We start from the raw sequence: 22,125 nt of genomic DNA on the forward strand, positions 1-22,125 counted from the left end.
ATATTCATTAAATCTCATTTCATTTGATATGTATACTGGTGCATTGGCTACAGCTCTTGCTTTATGAATCCAGTGTGTATTCTTTTTTTCTATGTCTGTGTGGGGTTTCTCTGGTTTTCCTCTCACGTCACCATGAAATTCATGTTAACTTAATTGGAAATTAAAAGCCAGCTTCATACACTTGAGTAAGCCCAGTGATGGACTACAACCCATTGAGCTCTGTATCCTGCCTTCCACGTGATCTTTGCAGTATTCAGCTCCCTCAGCTCTCAAATGGACTAAGCAGGTATGATAATGAGGGTATCATTTCATGTGATAAAGTAGCTATAAACTGGTACATTTTCCAAGAAGGTCCCTGCCTTATATTCAGTGTTACTTAGATGGGCCCCAGCCCTTGTGATGCTAAAATTGACTGAGTTGGCTTCATAATGAATGGATGGGTGCAATTATTATTACATCTGAGCTAAAAACAGAACTTGTCTGCATTATAGTCTCAATAACCGTGTTGAATCTGTGTGAATGTATTCTATGATTGCTCTGTTCTTTATTATTTCAACTTACATCTTGTCTCTGTCATCCTATGCAGTATGGGATGCTGTATTGCACCAGCTAATATTGAGATGACAGTGAAATGGATTAAGAAAACTCTGTAATAGATGGATGGGGGTGTTTTGTCTCTTTAATCTCCTGCACATTGGTTCTTGAACATGTCTAGTCAAATACACGTTGTAGTATTATCCATAAACTAGGAGAACCTAAACTAAAAAAAACTAAATGGATATACAAAACTTGGCCCACTCAAAGAAGCCCCAGAACACATCACAGGTATTACATTTCTGGGCTTGAAAAATTTCCCTGGGGTAATTGTGAACTTGAGGATAAGGCTTCCAGGTCTGCCAGGTTTGGAAGGTTGCCACCATGACTTAATTGGGAAGAGATAAGGAAGAGTGGATAGAAAGATACTGAGAAGGGACAGTTTGTAAGGGTCTGGTCTCAATCTGGTAGTAGATGATTTAAGTGTAGAAATTCTCTGCTGTCCCCCAAGTCCTATGGGCTTTCTTCCTATTGGATAGTGTTTTTTTGTTTTGTTTTGAGGTATACAACTACAAATTGTATTGTAATAGTTCCAACCTGATATCCCTCACTTCTTAAAAGGAACATTCATCAATCATGGAATGTGCTTAACTATGGTCAGGGTCATGAGGGCCAAAGCCTCTGCAGATAGCATCAAACCCAAGACAAAACCTTGAAATAATGCACAAATATTGTAAAATTACTATCAAAATCTAAGTGTACACAGTCCATTTATCCCATAATCTGATGTACATCTCCAGGGAGTGAAACACAGGATGATAGGCCAGATTTATGACTCTTAAAATAATGCTCACCATTCCACTCCCCATCCACTACTTAAACTGAAGAGACAATGTGAAAATTAAATTTCTTTAGGAAAATGAATTGCCTAGCAGGTCTAAAAGCTGTCCTTTGCCTGTTGAAAGAGATGGGAGTAAAAATAGCCAAAAAGGGAAATTATTATTATTATTACTATTTTTTTTTTGTTAAGATTCAGGCAAGCATTCCTTTAAGCTCTAGCTGTGTTAATAGATCTCCAGCAGGCTGTCATTACATGCTGTGTTTCTTTCACATCTTACTCTAGAAAGACTCGGACCAACTCTGTTCTGAGGCACCCAGCTGTCTAAATAGCAGCTGCACACGTGTGTTAAATAAGCATTAAGGCACAAATAATGAGTTCTTCAAATATAGTGGAAGCTGCTTTTGGCTTTGGTCCATGGCACCAAACGAATACACAGATCATAACATCTGCAATATAAACATGTTTATTTTTCTCCATTTCATTTGCGTATATATTATTCCTCCCTTTAATTATAAGACTCTTTTTAAATAAACCACCCTTAAAACCCTTGCCGTTAATGTGAAGACAGACCAGTGGCAGCCAGATGAAGGTGTCTTCCCAAGGGTGTTTATTCATTCGTTTTAATTAGGAAATGGAGTTACACTGAGCAGTTTCTTGAACAAGGGATTGAGGTGCTCAAACATCTGTTTCTATCACAGCAACAATACACTGTTCAGGGGTCAGATGACTGGCATGGGTTTATCAGGAGCAGGGGTGACAGCAAGAGAGAAAGGCTTTACCAGGACATGTACAGAAAGAGGAGAAGAGAACATCTCTATATCACCAGTGGGAACAAATATCAAACATCAGGGGGAAGTACAGATTGTAGATGCTTTAAGTGTCAAGAAAATAAAAGGGTATTATCGAGAGAGTCAGCATATAGTAGACACATATGAGACTGACACTACTCCCTCAAGCAGTATGGGGCAAGATATAATCCCTAAAGGTGAGTGTCCCACTTTTCCTAAGGACAGGCAGTTAAAAACATAGTTTGTTGATTTGGGCCTTTCTAGGGAGGCATGCAGGTTAGGTTAATGGGCGAGTTTAATTTGACCCAGTATACTGTAAATGAGTTTGCCTGGTGATGAACTGGCAGCCCTTACCATGACTGTTTCTTGCCTTGCTCCTCATGATGTCAGTGTAGGCTCCAGCTTTCCACAACTAGATAAAGTGAATTCAGTAAATGAACAGAAAATATTGTTCTTTTATACAGATTCACTGATACAACTTGTCATGAGGAGGAGGAGGAGGAGGAGGTCAGGAGCATGTGCTGATGCAGCTCATTGTCGAATTCACCACATGACAAACCAACTCAGGATCCCAGATTAGGACCCGGGTGCAGTCATGCAGCGGGTGACACCTCAGCACCACACTAGTTCAGATGGAATTGAACCAATGTGAGGTTTGTTATGGTGGTAAGAGTGCCAATTCTGCCAACAACCCCCAGGTTTTTTCCCTGCAGGTTGGAGGGCCTACATGAGGATGGAGTAATCATGATGAAAATATGCACTTAGAAAAAAAAAACTTTTGAAACCAATTGTCATACTACAGTTTCAAACTAGTGTAACCCATGGTAAATATTTAAATAACGAGAGAAAGAGACAGGGATGTCTTAGTTTTATTAATGCGCTCATTGTAATAGAATATGGGTAGAATAAAAAGTTGCAAGAAGGAAATAACTCAGTTATGGGAATAGAAACAGAGGGCCATGGCTGAAGACGCTGAAAGAAAGGTGGAAGGAGGCAAGAACGCTAGTGGATTTTTTGGGGGGATCGACAACAACAGGGATTAGAAGTATTGCTGGAGAGCATAGCGAGGAGTTGTATTATATCTCGTTTTTCTAGTGAATAAACTTTTTTTTCCCTCTTCATTTTTTGCATACTTTATGTAAGCGAATAGACATTGTTAAATGAATTTTGCCAAACCACACGCAAGAATCATCTAAGGCTTTGAAACAGTAGGATGTAAACTGTTTTAATTATAAAGTGGGCTCATTATGAGGAGGAAAAATTAAATAAACCTGGGATTGCGTTTTATAAGTGTAACAATTGATCAAATTATTTTAAAAGGACCATTGTAATGTCAGTATTATTGTTTCCTATTAAGGTTTAAGAATTTTTTTCTTTTTTTGTCTAGTAAAGCTTTATACATATTTTTAAATGGTGTCCTGTTTGATTTGAGTAAAACAACCAAATTTCAAATATATTATTAATATTTTAAGGAAATTCAGGAAGTCCCTTTTAAAGAAATCATTGAAAGACAAAAATCTCAGAAATTGTGCCTTGCTGGCCTGAGGGAATAAAAGTGACAGAGATGAAAGTCTGGTTTGTGATGGAATGGGGCTGAGTCATGAAGAAACAGGACTGGAATGACGCAGAGAGTTGGCCTATGTCTTTGGTCCGGGAGGTAAGTTACGGAAGTTGGATGAATATAAAAAAGGGTTAACAAAGAATTTCGATCTCTCACTTTCCTGCAGGGAAAAACTTGGGGGTTAGTGGCAGAATTAGCACGCCTGCCACCATAAAAACCCTCACACTGTTCCACTCCATCTGAACTAGTGTGGTGCTGAGGTGTCACCCGTTGCATGGCTGCACTCGGGTCCTAATCTGGATCCTGAGTTGGTTTGTCGTGCAGTGGGTGCGGCAATGCACTGTATCAGTGTGTGCTCCTAACCTCTCCTCTCCTCTCTCTCTTTCTCTCTCAGGTTCCATGTTTTGACATGCCATTCTGTCTATGTAACTCCATCCAATGAATATGCCAACCACATTGGACCAGAGGCCGAGCAACATACCAAGACAGAAATACATATGGTATCCTAAGGAAGATGAAATGATTTTACCTAGGTTGTATTAATACTATTTTGCCAACACTCACATTTGTTTATATTTTGGGCATATTATCTATAATAGATCATGAATAAATGTGCAACTTTTCTCTCTCTTTTGGTGCTATATGTTATTACTTAGGGTTTTAGTTTATTTGAAAATAAGAACATTAGGAAAATTTAAATGAGAATAGGCTGTTCAGTCCAAAAAAGATTGCCAGTCCTACAAGCTCAGTTCTTTCAAAATAACATCAAGTCTAGTTCTGAAGGTCCCTAAAGTCCTACTGTCTACCACACTACTTGATAACTTATTCCATGTGTCTATGGATCTCTGAGTGAAAAAAACATCCTAATATTTGTGCAGAATTTACCCTTAACTATTGTCCAGTTGTGCCCTTGTGTTCTTGATAGATTCATTTTAAAGTAACAGTCATGATCTATGGTATTAACCCCCTTCATAATTTTAAACATTTCAATCATGTCACCGCTTAATCTCCTTTTCCTTTAACTGAAAAGGCTCAACTCATTTTATTTTCCTTCATAACTCATCCTCTGAAGCACTGGAATCAGGCTAGTTGATCTTCTCTGGAATTTTTCTAGCACTTCTACGTGATTTTGTAGTATGGAGACCTAAACTGCACACAGTAGTCCAGATGAGGCATCACTAGTTTGTTATAAAGCTTTAGCATAACCTCCTTTGACTTGTACTCTACACATTGTGCTATATAATTTAACCTTCCATGAGCTTTCTTAATGCCATCTGAAGACTATCTGGAGGTTTCACAACGACAAATCCACTAGATCTCCTACATCCTTTTCATAAGCAGTAGTTTCAAGCTTCACATAGATAGATAGATAGATAGATAGATAGATAGATAGATAGATAGATAGATAGATAGATAGATAGATAGATAGATAGATAGATAGATAGATAGATAGAACTTTATTTGTCCCCAGGGGGAAATTTGGCTTTTTACAGAGGCTCTTTAAATATTTAAATGCATAAATAGGTAGACAAGTAAGTAAATAAATTAATATACACACACTTTGGTCTAAACAAAAACTGGAATTACTATAAAGCAAGAAAAATTCAAAAGAAAGTAAAGTTCTGACTTGGTTGTTACAGTCACAGTGAGGCATTATGCAGATGTATTTCTTTTGGTATAAAGGAGCCCAAGCAGTGTTTCTTGATGTTCCATTGTGCATTCCAATGTAACATTTTTACTCCAGACATATAATAGCTTATATTCCCTTACATTAAATTGTATGCTGTTCAAATCCCTCTATAATGATTCAACAGATTCTAAATTGTCTGCCAACCCACATAGTTTGGTATCATCTGCAACCTTAACCAACTTGTTATTTATATTCTTATTCAAATCATTTTTGCAGTATATATTAAACATAGCAGCAACCCCAACACTGACCCCTGAATGACACCACACTTAACATCACCCAATTCTGATACCTCGCACCATAACCCTCTGCTTCCTGTGTCCTAGCCAATTTTTAACCTATCTACACACGACTCCCTGAACTCCCACTTCTCTTAGTTTGATGCCCAATTTCTTATGTGGTACCTTATCAAATGCTTTCTGAAAGTCAAGATAAATAATATGATATGCTCCACTCTGCTCCTATCTTTTTGTTGCTTCCTCAAAGAATTCTAACATGTTAGTAAATCACAACCTCTGTTGTCAGGACCCATACTTACTGTTCAGTAAAACTCCTATTATTGTCATGTGTTGCTCAGTCTTTTCCTTCCATTAACTTACCAGTGATGAACATTTAGTTTACTGGCCTATAGTTACTTGGATTTACTTCATCAACCTTTTTATATAAAGGGATCATTTTTGCCATCATTTAGACCTTGAAAATTACCTCAGTATGCAGTGACTTCCTAAAAATCTGGGTTTACATATGTACTCACTAACCTCCTTAAGAACTTGAGGATAAACATTATCTGGTCCCGGTGATTTGTCAGATTTCAGCCTATTTAATATGACCAGCACTTCTCCCTCTACAATTTCCAGATCTCTCAGTGCCTCCTTAGTAGTCCCTGTTACAACTTTGGGGTTATCTAGTTCCTCATATGTGAAGTTTAGAGCATCTGCTGTTTCACTGTCTGTATATTTTAATTCCCCTTTACTATCCTTGATATGATTCACCTCCTCATTGACTGTTTTTTCACTACTTAAATATTGAAGAAAGTACTTTGCCTTATCTGCAATATTATTCTCTAACTTCCCTTCAGCTCCTTTAACATCCTTCTTAATGGTTGCCTTCATACTCTCATATATTACATTTTGCTTTGTTTTTAATTTCCAACTAATTCCTATTTTTGGGATGTACCTGTCCTGTATTATTATATGTAAAATGTTTTTAGACATGTTCCACTGCTTCTGCACTTGAAAGCTTATCCCAGTTTATCCCTTTTAGACTTTGCTTCATCTGCTCAAAATTTGCCTTAGCAAATTTAATCTTAACAATTTTAGTCTTTGCATCTGTACTCTTCCAAAACACAGAGAACTGCACTGTATTATTATCACCTGTCAGGGATGCCAGGGGCCATGACCCGGTCGAGACGCCATGAGGGACCGGATGTGGGTCTGTGCCCAACCTGGGACACGTGGGGGTCGCCTTCCTGGTTGCTTTGGGGGCCACGGGTACAGGGCATGGAAGCTCCAACCTGTAGGGGCCCGTGGTCACCGCCAGGAGGTGCCCCAATGCCTTGGGGACCTGTTACTGGTGTGGCGGAAGTGCTGCGGGGAAGAATTAGGACGGCGCCCGGAGAGCTGCCGGAAGGACAGCCGGCACTTCCGCCACGCTGGGTGTGGCCAGAAGAGGAATGCCGGGAACACCTGGGGCTCATCCGGGTCATATATAAAAGGGGCCGTCTCCCTTCATTCGAGGCTGGAGTCGGGAGGCGGAAGGACAAAGCTCAGGAGAGCTGTGGAGGTGGCCCAAAAAAAAGGCATTGTGGCCAGGACTGTGTGTTTTGGGGTTTGTGCACGTGACTGAGGTCTGAGTGACCATTGGACTGTTTCTTAGTGACATTATATTTGTAAATAATATTGTAAATAAACGTTTGGTGGTGTTTTAACAACATGTCCGCCTGTCTGTGTCCGGGCCAGGATCACACACCTCAACACCCTCAATTCTATCCTGATTATTGCAAAATGCTAAGTCTTGTCAGGCTACACCCATGTTGGTGTTGTAACATACTGTGTCAAAAGACAGTTCAGAAAATGTCACTGACTGTCTAAAAACTTGTACTCTGATAATTGCAAGGTTAGTCCAGTGAATTTTTGGGTAAAGTCCCACATGACTATAATATCTTCCTGTAAACCTGCATTTTTAATATATTTAAAGAAAGAAAGAAAATAAGAAAGAAAGGAGAAGTGTTAAATTACAGTAGCAGTCAATATTGACAGAGTTGTAAGAGTATGGGAAATGGAGTGTTTTGTTATAGTCTACAATAGTATAAATGGGAGAATAGGGTCACCCCAGAAATCTACCAAGACAAAACCCAACTTTACATTATTTACTTTAAAATATACTGAAGACATTCTCACAGATGCTTAGCTAAAATATAAAAAGAAAGCATTGGGAATGGAAGCTGTGGTGCTTCGAATATCTTGATTACATCTTGCCTAAAGAAGGGGCCTGAGTTGCTTCAAATGCTTGCATATTGTAATCTTTACAGATAGCCAATAAAAGGTGTCATTTTGCTTGACTTCTCACTTCTAACAATTAATAAAGGAGATCTGCAACGTAATACTATTTTGTGAGACTACATCTGTTGTGTTGTTGTTGGCCTCAAGCACCAATATGTGCCATGCATCACCGGTCTGTTTCCAATGCCATGTAGGTCTCCTTTACTCTCAGTGGAAGGAATCACATTGCAGCCTCAGAGAGTATCAAAGGTGCAAATTAAGAATGTGGGCACAGTAAGTAACGCCACATTAAAAAAAAGTTTAAGCAGCTGAGCTAGTGCATACATCAAGTGGCATCACGTGGCACCAGACAATTGTTTGTCATAAGTAGCAAATTCCCCCCTAGCATAAATGCATGAATATAAGATTTGGGGATTTATGTCTTTAATTAACAAAGAGGCCAGTCTTCCAAATTCCTTCTTCCTGTCTCTGTCCCTGCTTTACTGAATTTTTTGAACTCATTAATTAGAATATTTTGCATTTAAATCCCATGTGCTACTAAGTGTACAGTGTTGAGGCCTGGATTTCCATGTACAAAAACTCTCATTCAGTTCTAGTTCTCAGTCTGTACAACATTTGCCACATTGTTCTTTCATTCAATCCTCACACTATGGCTACCACCATCCACTTTTTGATTTCGTATCAAAGCTTTTGTGTCAGAATGTAACTACAGAAAAACACGGTGGAGGCTGGAGAGAGCTAGAAATCTCATTCTGTGCTGGTAATCGCATCTATTACTAGGGGAAAAAAATGAACCTGACAAGAGAGAGCGGTGCTCCCAAGAGAAATTAAATCTAAATCTTTAAACACACTGGATGATGTATCTCATTTAGCAATTCTCAGGTGAGACAGAGATTCTAGGTGATGGGAACTGCAGAAAGGTAAAAGAACGAAAACAAGAAGAGCGGTTAAACATGCTCCGAGGACAGGGGCTTTTAATTTGGCAAACAAGCAGGTCATTCAGAGAAAAGTCGTTATTTTTCATTACCCCTTTAAAGGAAAACAGAAGCCCAGGAGTCTTGTAATATCTTCTTTAATGAAGGCATTTGAGTAAGGATGCAACATAAAACTCACAGAAAGTGCCTTATGTTAACCCATTTCAGTTACACCCTAATTCTCTTTCTTTATTGACTGCTTCACTCTCTCAAGAAAGGGGAATCCATGCGTCTCTTTAGACACCCATCTCTTGAAGACTTCTTCACTCCCTCATTCTGTCAAGTTAATACTCCTAATAAAATTCTTTCATTTCACCAATTCCCTCTGCTTAAGTTTATTCACTCTTTCCCTTCCTGCTCTATATAGAGACTTCTTAATTATGCCCTTTCAAACCACTCCATTACTCTATTATATTTTTCTCAATGAGCCGCCCATTCCTCTTTCAGGCTACTTCACTCCCTCATTTTCTATTGTCCATACTGCAAATGAGACCCCTTAACTGTGAACAATCAACTCAAAATATGCTTGACTAACCTCTTTTGCTCTTAAAGAGCTCCATCTCACTCTCTACACATACACAAATTAGGTCCTTATATATCATTCCACTCCTTCTTTCTCTCTTCTTGGTGAAGCCCTCATTCTGCTCTGAAAAAGAGTTCTTCAGTACTTCATTGTTTGAAGTCCATTCTCCAAATAAGTCTCCTCAGCATAATTTCCCTTTTGCTATTCAAAGCCCCATCCCACTCTCTAACTATCTTAATAAGATCTTTTCATGCCACTTTACTCCTTCGCCATGCTTTTCTCTCTCACAGGCCCCCGTTACACTCTAAGCAAGACTTCCTCTATCTCTCACGCTCTAGAAAGCCATCATCTCCTCCTTTAGTATTCAAATCCTTAGTAGACATCTTTATTCACATCTAATCTCAATCACTCAAAGTTTTATCACTCTGCCTGTCTCTTTGAATTTGTATTTCTCTCTCATCTTAGACCACTTGTTGAGGCTCCTCCACTCTTGCTGTTCATGATTATTAATGAGATGAGAGAACTTCACAGTGTTTGCTTCGCCTCAATGTTGGAGAAGTCAAGGAGGTGTTTGTGAATATTGCCAAACTCTGCAAAATGCAGTGAATGTGGAAGGGCTAACTGAACTAGATTTGACTAGATTATACTGGTACAATCATCTTTAAAGTGTCCCTGAGGACTGGGGGGAAAAGTCTGCCAACTATACTGGACCAGTTATTGTGGCCAAAAAGGTGGCCTGAGCTGGGCGGCAGCAGTGCCAACCACTGCACTTCCATGCCTTCGTAAGATCATAGAAAGATGCGCAATCATATATTTTGTCAAAACAAAGCAGAAATGCTGAAATCGTAGTTTTTGAGTATTCTGAATATTGAAAGTATGTAGGAACCTTTATAACCAGTGCCTCATTTTTATCCCGGACAGGCCTGAAAGCATGCATCTTGCAGCTGCCTTGGGTAAGACTTATTTTTGGAAGCAGATTCGGCGAGGTAGTTGTCTGGCCTGTACATTTTTTAAGCCTCAAAATACTTTTCACCATCTTGTGTTGTCATCCAGTCATACCGAGTTACTGTTAGTCTTTTGAATCCAACTTGAAAGTTTATACACAATATTGGAAATAATCCTGGCTACAGACACAAGTGTATTGGATGGTGCGGTCATTCTCACACCTGCACACACTCTTACAAACTCAGATGATACTCTCCAGTAAACCTAACATTCATTTCTTTTTGATTTGGGAGGTAAATCAAACATTAGATGGGAAGCGGCAGTGCTACCTGCACTCAACCCCTTCCATATTTTAACCTGGGTATCCAGCTCAAGATCATGGGAACCAAATGTCTTTCCTAGCAGCACTGGGAATAAGACATGACCAAATTCTAGACAGGGCACTAAATAGTTGCAGAACACATATGATCATGCATCCTGGGAGATTCATGATTCACCAAATAATCTATCATGCACATTATGGGATCTGGAAGGAAAACAAATAAAAACACTGTAGAACTGCACTTCCAGCTTTTGAGCCCACATAGGTTTTCTTCATTATCATCTCTCTCTCTCTTTACTCTGTATTGTTCTTCATTCTTGCTGCACATTTCTCAGTAAGGTTATTTCATGCCTTCACTAGCTTTCCTTTTGCATCGAGTATCCCTCGGCCAGCACTCCATCAATTTTAGTCTTGGGTCTAATAGACTTCATCTCTTTCTTCCTCTCTCTCAAACCACACTCAATTACTTCTTGTGACTTCATCCTAACCTCTCATGCTGTTAACTTGCTTTATGTGACCAAAAATGTGATGATTTTTTATCTTTTCAGCCCAAGCTGATTAAGCTGTTTTATTTAAGCTTGCTGTAGATTTTATTCCAGATATGATTGCATTTCTTTTGCTAGAGATTTCAAGATTCTTTATTAATTTCACCTGTCATAACTTAATGTTTTTCTCCTACATTGAACTTTCAAATGACAGTTTGTTGTAAGCCACTATAAAATTTAACACTAATGATTAAGAAGATGAAAAAAACTAACGGACCCTATGGTCAAATCTGATTATAAACTGGCTATGCCAATAATATAGTTTAACATTCCCTATTTATTCATCTAATGTATTATTTCCTTACACTTTATCATTATTTTTTATAAAATTTGATACATGTAAATTGTGTTCTTTATGTTAATGGGTAAATTAAGCTTTTAATTTAGTTTTATCTCTTCATCTATTCTATTAACCAGGTTATAGAGAGTCAACAGCAGTTCAAGTATTGACTCAGGCTCAAGGCTAGAACCAGTCCTAGGTGGGATTCCATTATACCCTTCAGAGCACACATGTACTTGGACATAACCAAACCTGACACTTGTGAATTGTGAGTGCACATGCCATTTCCAAACAGACAATTCCTGGTGTATTGAGCTGGCACATCTAACCTGTGTACCGCTATGTCACCCATCTTTAAATATAAAATTGATATAAGGTTCCTTCATTAAATGAATCACTCCTGCAATAAGCATTCCTTGAACAAATGCTATGTAAATTGCTTCATAATAATTTTTGTTTTAATTATTCTATACTTCTGACTTATTGCCTGATCGCTGCCAAATAAACCAAGACTGGCATGGGTCTTTTATCTGCGAAGACTGTTACCTGTCAGCTATGTTTAGGGGCTGTGCTCATTGCCTTACTGATAAGACTGTTTGTTTTTACCAATTTCTGAAACACACTGGCTAGTGATGCAATAATTAAATTGAGCTGGTCAGAGAAGATAAGGCTTTTTTTGTAAGTGGTGATGCAGATATTTTTGCCTATGAATTTGACTTTGCTTGCCTTCAAAATCACTTATATTTTATCAGGTCTGCAGCTACCAACATGCACTCTGAAACAGTAATGTCAAGACTGAATTGACAACCTCCACTGTAATGGTAGGTTTAAAGAACTACTTCACCCAATTATTTTTTTTTATACTGTGAAATGCCTGTTGGCAATTACATTCTACATGTTTCAGTTTGGGTTTTAATTGTTTATCTGTGCACTGAAGCATAATGCTAATACCACTAAAATGAAAGTCAGCTGTACTAGGCGAGCACACTGAGAAGGAAGGCAAAAATTACCATCCAGCACATCCAAAGCAAAGTTTGTCATTCATGGAAAGATGTATCCTCCAAATGAACATTAACAATTGTAGGCCAGGCATACAGTGAACTACATAAACGCAGCAACAGGTTTAAAAAGGTAAATGAACTTTTCACATTAAAGCTGTTTTGAATATTAGTACCCATTGTATTCTACTATTATTGATTTGTGTGTGTGCGAGTTAAAACATCTTGGTGTGGAGGTGATTAAATATGAAAATCAAATGTGCACATAAAGTTTAAGTGTACTGTCACATATACAGATTACAGTGAAATCTTTACTTATAAGTTTGACCAATACACAACACACCACCACTTACTTGATGCCACGAACAGTCAGATATGGACCATTCTTCACCCAGTTTAAATTCTGCATTTGGGTTACAATTTCCAAAGTCTCTAACTTTCTCTCCTCCCTCCTGCATTGATTTGTGCCTTTTAAATTAATAAATGGAGACCACTAGTAGACACATGATACAATAAAATTATACTTCATCATATTTTCTTGAAACATTTGTTCTATGGAAGGACAGGATAAGGCAAGCCACACAAGTAAATGATGATATGGGCAAGAAGATGAAACATACGTAAGCCTTTTCAAAGTCATATTCTGTTCAATTGGTTCTAATCACTCTGCAGCATTTTTAACGATAACCAAAAGTTATCGTCAACAATACTATAGCTAGTTTGAAACCAAAAAAAATAATCACCGACACTTGCAAACAGTAAGTAGAATATCATAGTTCTAGGATAATAAGTGCCTTGCACTGCAGACTTCAAGTATATATTGTCACATCAACAATGTCATCTTATGGTACGTCATGTCCGGGTGATATTACCTAGCAACTTATGAACGTGTTCATAGCTACGCTATAGCAAATGGCAGCACCCACTGAAAATACAAAATGGCATTACTGTTTACAAAAATGATCAATCAATGAAGGTAAACCGCAGCTCGTCATCTGTGTTAATGTGTCCACGACCAAGGTAGACCAAGGGTCACCCCAGACATTGGGAAGAGAAAGAACAATGAATAAACAATAACTAAAATTAAGTAAAAATTAAGATGAGAGTAAGTAAGAAACAAATTAGAAGCAAATGAGCATGCAATTTTAAATTTACAAACCACATGGTCAGATTTTTTATCATATTTTGGTAAAACAATAGATCTTTAGTTAGGTCTTTCTTAAAAACAAGAACTTTTCCAAAAAATATCCCAGATATTTATATAGGCTATAATTTTAGATGCAGTTAAAGTCAGCAGTGAACAATGGAAGGAGAACAGTCTACTATAAACTTCATCATCTTGGTAAGTGGCCAGACACAATTAAAATAAGGGTGTGCTCCCCTCTTATTTCCCCACCTCTACTATGATCTGGCTGTTACCGTGCCAGCTTTTACTTTGCAGAACACCAAGAGGTAAGGGAGTTGTTAAGCGTAAAATTCGAGCCAGAAAATATGAGGCGCATTAACTCATTGCTGCAAGAAGACCCATAGTCTAAATAACTGGAAAAAGCAATCAAAACTATTAACTAGTCTGAATACTAAGCATGAATCAAAGTCAAAAACAATCTGGTAACTTTCTCATGACTAGAACTACAGAGATTCTTTATTTTTGAAGTGAATTCAATAGACGGATAATATGCTGCTGGGTGCCACAATCCTAAATAGGATTCATGATGACATAATGTGTCACATGATCTCCAAGCCTTGTGCTGGCAACAGGCATAGCAACTGTTAACAATACAGTGTCGCTATGCAAAGACAATCAGAAAATGGTTGCAGTGTTGCAAATCATCTCACCTTGGTGGCAAAAACATAATGGTGTTGGCCAAATAACAATTAAATAAATAGTCAAAAAGAAACAAATGTACAAATATATCAAACATAAAAGGACTTGACAAAGGGGTATCAAAAATGTAAATCTGCAATAGTTACCAAGTAACGAAATAAGATAGGTGAGATCAGGGTCAGGTGCGTGTGAGGAATGACAATTGCATGGCAGACTGAGTTAAGGCCATTTTTTACTTATGGCTGAGGGCCATAAGAAACAATAGGGTAGTAATGTTCTTTAGTTTGCCAAAACCAGCTGCTAGACACTGCAAATTCTGTGCATCTTTTGTTTATCACGTACCTGCGGCAGCATTGCCGGCATTGAAACAGTGAGAGAAGCATCTGTGGAGGTGCAGAGGTAGCAATCTCTCGGCTGCCTGCCTTTCTGTTCTGATTCTGCAGCTAACAATTGGCATCAAACTAACAGAAAGTATATAAAAAAAATGTTCAATCTGACCAACATAAAGTCAAATTGCTGGTTCCATATAGTGCCAGAGATGAGCACATGACTCTATTGATATTAGAACCTGCATACAATAACTACTTTTATAATTGACAAGATCTGTTATTATAGCAGAAACCATCCCCAAACCCCCCGCCACTGGACACAAAATGCAGCGTACAAGTGGTAAGAACAGGGACAAACAAAGCCAGAGTAAATCACAACCTTCAAGTTTGTCTGCTATGGATGAAGTCGGCACAGACTATGGCTACAAGTGCCGGTATATTAATTGCGATTATGATTACACTATACTACACTATACACTGATATACTAATTTTGCAAAGTGGCATTTCCTTCCTTCCATTTAGTACTCCTGCTCTGTTGGGAAGTGAGCTTTCAGAGTTACTGTCAGTCCTAAATAGCAGATGAGTATTGTAATCAAGCACAGGCACATTTACTAAGATCGAGAAAACTGGCAAATCAGAGGGACTCACATTGTATGAACAATTGCAAAAGACCCCGCTGAACTCATTTGTAGGAATCTGATCTCTAAAATCATCTTTTAAAACGTGTACGTCTTTCTCATGTTTGCAGCAACCTCCTGAAAAACTGAAGGGTCATGCTGAGCCTTGATTAGCCAACATATTTATTTGTTTTTGTACCAAAATGAAGAGAACTGTCGATAATTTGGAATGACATGGTTGTCATTAGCAGCAATATTGATCAAACAAGTATAGTGTGCAAACTATTGCAGCACGGCAAGCAAACCTTTGTGCAACTGTCCAACCAAATACTTTATTATTGAGAGTGCATGAAAGATAAGCAAGCAGCACCAAGTTATAGTAAAATTAAGTGCACAACACAGGTAACCGTTAATTACAGAGTAATGGTATGATTTTTACTTAAAAAAAGAAGGAATGTTTCATTTTTTTTTCAGAATCACTTAAATATCGGGATTATTTTTTACTGTATCTACTGTATTACAAAAACAGAACTATTATTAATATGTGTGCTGTATCTTTATTGTAAAAATAAAAAGAAAAAATATTTAACACTATATATTTAATTTTTCAACTAAGACACCACTGAACATTTTCACATTACAAACTTTCAAAGGGTTCCCTAGAAAATTAAGGTTCTGCTGTACTGTACGTATAGAGAATACAGTATATGCTGTTGGTAAGACAAAGTACTTATTTTATTGTTACTGTTAATTGAAATAATCACAATTATAATATCAAAGGTAATAATCATGAATTACTATTTTTATCTTAATCGTGTGTCCCTAGCCCACACAATCCCAAACAAGAGAGCTTCGTGTGTGATGAGTTAGCATTTGTATTTCTCTCTGCTTTGCTTCATGTTTGCGCGTCCTGCATTCACCGTGATGTTTGAATTGCTAATACTGTATTTAAAGAGCATTTATCCAGCACCACACTTAAATACAACCACCATCATTATCCGCCATTTCCGGTGGCAAGAGGTGAACATGACGGGCAGTGGGAAAAACGGGTGGATGACAAGAGCAGGATGAGCAGAAATGTATGGCAGAGTTGCCAAGGAGACAGCAGTCACAAGCCCTGAGGATTCACATGCGGGAGAGAGGATCATGAAGAGCTGGCCACAGAAATGACTTGCTCTGTTTTGTGTTGTGGAGTACAACAATAAATACGCTTGTGTGTCTTCTGGTCTGCTTCTGCATTGCTACAGAATTTACTGTGGTATTCTAAAGGTTAAATTAGTTTGTTGTTTAGTTGTACATTTGTGCAGTTCTTTAGTGTGTCTCTAGAGTGGTCTCTGAGTAAAAGGTTTGTTATGCTGATATTAGTTTGTCTGCTGGACCATAGAAGGTTTGCCTGCTGTGGCACTAGTTAAGTACCATCTGTACAGTGTAGTGCTTCATTGATTACAATGTCATTGTTGTTCATTTAATTTAAATTATTTTGATGTCAATACATTATTAACACAATTCTTGTAACCAAGTCTTAATAACAAACTTTTTCTTTTCTTTTTTTTATGGAAATTCATATTGAAAAGTGCCAAGCACAGAAATGCAAATGCTCATCTCAAGATTTTCTTTGGCTGATGGGTGTGTGATGAAGGATCCAGTTAAATTCTGACCTGCAGGTGATTTATGTAGTGCAGGACAGAACATGGGGTGGATAGAAGCCTTGATGGACATTGTACTGGTAGTGAAAGTCTTGTATTTTGCTAAAGTTTACCAGTGGGTATGGCTACAAAAATACAGAAGGGGTGCACCCTGGGTGGAGAAGAGATGTGTACCACCAGGTCACTTGAAGGAAGTCAATCCAGTATTTAACAGGGTTGCTTGTGTCGGAATTCATAATGGTGCTGGAGTTTGTTTTGTTAATTTATTGGGTCAATGAGCTTTGTTTTTTTCCTTAAGGGCTGTTGCTTTACTGGTGCTCATTCAGTCTGGGAACAATGTTACATGTTTTCTGATTTTTTTGTGTACTTTGAGGTTTACTTATCTATTTATCTGTCATTTTGCAGACACCCCTATGGTCATGGCCATATTTTTTATAGCAATGCTGTTGTTGTCAGCCACATGATGGTATGACTATATAGCTTGCAACGTCAGCACAAAAACCTTTTAAATTTCATGGATCTCATCACCCCTATCAAAAACAAAAAGACAGATTGAAGACTACGACAGAAACTAGAAAGGGAAAGAAAAAATAGATACGGCAGTGATTTCAAAAGCCTCTTCAATAGCTTGGAAAATTCAGAATTTAAAAAAGGCAAAGAAGAATTAAATAGGGTTTAAAGTTTAAAGGGTTGTGGTACTGAGGTTTTCTAAAGAAAAATAATTCATGACTGCAGATCTGCAGGTGTAGAATCTACACCTTTGTTGAGCTCTTCAAATTAGATGCTTACATTTCCACCGCCGGAACTATTTCTATCCCTCTTTTAAAGTGTAGTATATGGCGAATACCCCAAGCCGCCAGATGGAGCCCTCCCTGCAGCATGGAGGTGCCCCGATTGCCAGCAGGGAATCCTGGACAATTTAGTCTTTATCCACAGCCCTGCTGGATACCATGGGGGCTGCTAGAATACGCTGCAGGGAGGAACAAGGATTATTTTCGCAGTCACGTGGACAGAAGAAATGACATACTTCCGGGTTGAAGAAAAGGAGTTTTTATCTGACCCGGGATCAGAAGCACTTCCGGGTCACAGACTATAAAGGATTGTGGGAGATCCCAAACGGACGAGCTGAGTCGAGTGGCAGGGTGGCAATGCGTCTGGGTGTGGAGGATTGTTAATCGAAGTATTGATTATTGATTATGAGAATTGTGGAATGGAGGGTGCTTTGTGCACATTATAGTTTAAATAAATTCAATTATTGGACTTTTATCTGGTGTCTGGCTTCTGGTCTGAGGATTCAAGGGGACAACAGCAACCCCCTATCTGTCACAAAAAGATAAGGTTCTTCACAATTATGGAATGTATTAATTTGCCACATGGAACTGTGTTCTAAAGAGAAGATTATTTTATTACTTAAAAAAAAATAACTTGATCACTTTAACGTTTTATAACGGAGTGTCACGCATGCACATCCAAGGATCTCTTCGTTGTCTCATTGGAGGTAGGTGGTAACCCATCAGGGTGAGAGGGGATGCTGTCGCTAACTGTGTGATCTCCTTTTCTCCCTGCAGCCCCTAGAAGCCACCAAGTGAGGGAAATTAGCACCTCTTCTTTCTGGTCCACCTGTTATAAAAACTAAACTGTCAGGAATCGGTCTCAAAAGACAAGTCAGAGCTCCATGGGAGACCTCTTATTTGATTTGACGGCTAAACCTGAGCCCTTATTTTCTTTTGTGTTTTGCCCTACGGGGTAGGGCTGTCTTAACAGCAGCCAAAGAAGTGCACTGGGGCCCCTACTTACACAACCACTCAGCTAGTCACAACATACAGTACATAGATTAGCATGGGGCCCCTATGCTCGTGGGACCCCCCAGGCAACTGCTAGCCGTTGCCAGAAGGCACTTGTTTATGTCTGAAGAAGAAAAATAGAGAATTAAACAGGATGACCCGGCTGGTGTCCCAACTACTGTATTCTTCACTTGTCCCAGCTCTATTTTAACCTGTGCTTGGTCAGCTCACAGGAGCTAATTGGGTACCTGGGTCCTGTTGTGAAAAAAAGCTTTTTAACTTTCCAAATATGTCTATTATTAAATATTGAAATAGTAGTTGTCTCAGTTCATGATTCTGAGGCATGCTTGTGACAACAAAATGATAGCTATTATCAAGGATCCCTGGTAATATTTTCTTGATGTAAGGGGATATGGGGATATGTTTATTGCTTGTTTATGTTCTTACAGCGGACATTGTGACTTGAGTTATGGAAACCTCCTTTTCATCAAACTATATTCTGCTTTTTATACTACTTTTTCTTCTGCAGTTATGTTTCTTCAGTAGTTATGTTCTGCCATGGCTTGTAACACCAGACAGGAGCACTTTTAAACCTTATGATTACTTTTTCCTAAATGGTAAAAACTTTAGGCCGACAATACTCTATGTAATAATTTTATATACCCTACAGAAAGAGAGTCGCGCTGAGTGACAGTGTAGTGAAAAGCGCACAAAAGAATTTCATTGTACGTTGTACAAATAACAATAACTCTGAACTGAAATGATAGCACTGCACTGTTTTATTTAATACATGCCTTAGATTTTTGAAAGAGCCAAGCCACTGGCACATTTCACTTTCCATGGTGTGCCAGGTGCACACACAATAAAAAAATACAGAGAAAATGAAAAAGGCACAATGTGCCATAGAGCTGATTGAAACACCAGAAATCAATTATCAAATTTATTAAGGCATGATGAGCTGCTTTTGCTTATGCTATGGTGATAAAAGAACAGAGGAAAAGAATTTTGAGTGTGTAAACTCACTGATGCAATGATACCAATCAATCTGTAAATACATGGCGAGAACGTGCAAGCTCCATGCAGAACCTGGTGCTGTGGTGTAGGAATGACAGCTCTGCACTACCACTCTGCCCGCAAACATCTGTACTGAACTTATAAATCTTTAATCTGATAATAAATATATATCTATAGCATCTGTTCAGTTCTTGTCACTTGATTGCTTGAAATTCACTTGTTTAATATTTCTCTCACTAGATCACAGAGGCACATGTGCTTTATCATTCTAGAGGCAGTAGGCAATATCTTTGAGAAATAACAAAAAAAGTGTATATATATTGAAAGAATATAAGCAGTTGTGTCATTTTTTCATTTTTTATTGTTTAGGTGTTTACAGAACACAGTCAGCAAGTGAGTTACATCTGGGCATCAATGTTCAACAATGTCAATAACAGCGCTTAGTGATGAGTTTCACAGAATCCATGCCCCTGGAGCTGAAAGGTTTTCATAGAGGAAAACAAGCAGCAAAGTGAATTGCGCAGCCAGTCTCCTTTTAAAATCTCACAACAATGTATTGTTTTTTTCTTGAAATGACATGGATACACTCTTTTTTAAGAGTTAGATATACATTTATTTATCGACAGGGGGAAATTTAGCCTTCTACAGAAGCTGTTTAGACAGACAGACAGACAGACAGACAGACAGACAGACAGACAGACAGACAGATAGATAGATAGATAGATAGATAGATAGATAGATAGATAGATAGATAGATAGATAGATAGATAGATAGATAGATAGATAGATACTGTCAGAAAGGTGCTGAATGAATGTGTTGTGAAATTCTCCTTGGGATTAATAAAGTATCTATCTATCTATCTATGAAAAGGCACTTTGTAATAGATAGTATGAGTGCAGTGTTGGACCCTTTTCTGATCAGGATGCCATAATGGAAAGACAGTATGGATAACCTGACCGGGATGGGACTGAAGCAACATCCCATACAAAGAAATAAATTAAATGGGGCAATGGGTGCATTCAGGGCAGTTCCTCCCCCAGTATAGTAGATGGTAGTGCTGTTGGCATAAAGGAGCTGCATTAGAGTTTCCTGACGCACTTCTGCTGAATAATTTGTTGATAATTTGGCAATAGACAGATAGATACTTTATTAATAAAGTATCTATCTGTCTATCCCAATATGTGTGTAATCTCAAAAAAAGGATCAACAATTGACAATTTTCGCACAATGGGACCCCTTTTAAAATGCAAGATCATGCTAGTTATTTTTTAAAGTGATGAAGAGTACAATTTTATGTGGCGAATTACTATATACAATGATTTTGAAAATGAAAACATTAAATTGAAAAAACATATTCTTTAAATGAGGGAATGCTACCAGTTGGCTACATTGGAAGCCCTACAGTTAGGAATTCCTGGAGTGGGGTGAGAGAAAGAAGAACAGTGGAGTAAAGAAGGAGTTAAGTTAGAAGTTCATCAGTCTGAAGAGTTGAAAAAGAGTGACCATGATTGCCACTGCCCATTACAGTATATACTGACCCTTTAAGTAAGAGCAGAGACTCAAGAATGCAGGGTCTCCTGTGACCACTAAAATGAGATATATGGAGTTTATCCTCAGCGTTTCCAAAGAGGTACTTCCAACCACAGAAGTTAATGCCAGGGCAGTCACATAAGTGGCTCCTCACTGGGGCTGAAAAGACCCTTCTGACCCAAAGAGTGTCTGATTTAAAGAGAACATGCCGTAGAGCTGAGCGTCAATGGAGGAAGAGTAAACTTACTATCCACCACGAAATATTAAAAGTCAAAATAACAGAATACAATAACACTGTCCGTCTTGAGAGACGCTGCTATTTCTCTAATATTATAAATAACAATGCTAGTAATCCTAGAGTCTTATTTTCTACAATTGATCGCCTACTAAACCCAGGTAGCTCAAAGGAATGCCTCCTAAGTGCTTCCAGTGAAACCTGTGAGGCTGTCGCTGTATTCTTCAATCAAAAAATTAATGATATTAGAAATAACATAGTATATCTCCCCAACACTAAGGATCCCCCTAAACCCCAACATCCTGTTATAAACAAATTAAACTCTTTCACTAGGATAGATTTACCTGATTTACAAAAAATAATATCTCAATTAAAACCCTCCACCTGCGTCCTTGACCCGATACCAACAAGGTTTTTCAAAGAAGTATCAGGCGTGCTAATTGATAATGTTCTTGACATAGTAAATTCGTCACTAGATACTGGGGTCTTCCCAGACTGTCTTAAGACTGCTGTAGTTAAACCCCTACTTAAGAAACATAATCTTGACCCTCGGCTCTTGAAAATTTTAGACCCATCTCTAACTTGCCCTTCTTAAGTAAAGTTCTGGAGAAGGCAGTCATTATGCAGTTAAATGACCACCT

At 38.3% G+C, this 22,125-nt stretch overlaps 1 protein-coding gene across 1 annotated transcript in view; it reads right to left on the reverse strand.

Annotated features, from left to right (window-relative positions):
- The window catches only part of cdh4 (cadherin 4, type 1, R-cadherin (retinal)), a 1,132,965-nt gene that overhangs the window by 394,605 nt on the left and 716,235 nt on the right, over window positions 1-22,125 (reverse strand). The window lies entirely within an intron of this gene.

The sequence above is a fragment of the Polypterus senegalus genome, chromosome 14 (assembly GCF_016835505.1).
Source record: "Polypterus senegalus isolate Bchr_013 chromosome 14, ASM1683550v1, whole genome shotgun sequence".
Taxonomy (NCBI): domain Eukaryota; kingdom Metazoa; phylum Chordata; class Cladistia; order Polypteriformes; family Polypteridae; genus Polypterus; species Polypterus senegalus.